Below are 780 nucleotides of genomic sequence, written 5' to 3' on the forward strand. Positions count from 1 at the left end.
TTTAATTTTTAGTAAGAAATTATACCAGCTGATGTCCCACCATCATCCAATTGAAATACGGATATATGAAGATCAGCTATGTCATCCGGTCGCGAAGGCCTTCATTCTATGATCAGAAGACTCTACAGGGAGGATTTCTCAAAATCAGACGTCTGGAATTTTTACGTAAAAAGAGAGCACATTTAATGTGTACTTTAACCTTCTTGTTACGTTGCAGAGACTCGTGTCCCACACCATCTTCTTAAAGCTGAAGAGGGTGTTCCGGACAGCTTGGGTGCTTCGCATTTATGATTGTATAGTAGTAGTAGTAATAGCTTTATTAATCTGTAGGTCTCTTTTTACAAGGATATAGGACATGTCAAAGTATTTACAAATTTAGATCAATTTAAAATAAGATAATTCGTCTACACATATATTTACAGACTTCTAGTTAGACAGTCATTAGATTTACTCCTGGTATACAATACTTTTTTACAAATAACTTATTAAATAATGTAATGCCACACTGTTCACTCATATCTCGCTATCAATCACTGTACACACTATACACATTGTTTCATAACACTTCACTCACTACACACACAAACATACACATACATACACACACACACACACACACACACACACATACACACACTTCGGAGATCTCTGGACCATTTTCTGCACCGCAACTTCCCATTTGCTATCCTGAAAAGCTGAGTCAGCATCCCTCCATAATGAGTGAGATCTAGAGCTCAGGAAGAGGTGTTAGTATTGTGCTGTGCATAGCTTGGAGGTAGT

This window comes from Schistocerca serialis, chromosome 5 (genome assembly GCF_023864345.2).
Source record: "Schistocerca serialis cubense isolate TAMUIC-IGC-003099 chromosome 5, iqSchSeri2.2, whole genome shotgun sequence".
NCBI classification, from domain to species: Eukaryota; Metazoa; Arthropoda; class Insecta; order Orthoptera; family Acrididae; genus Schistocerca; species Schistocerca serialis.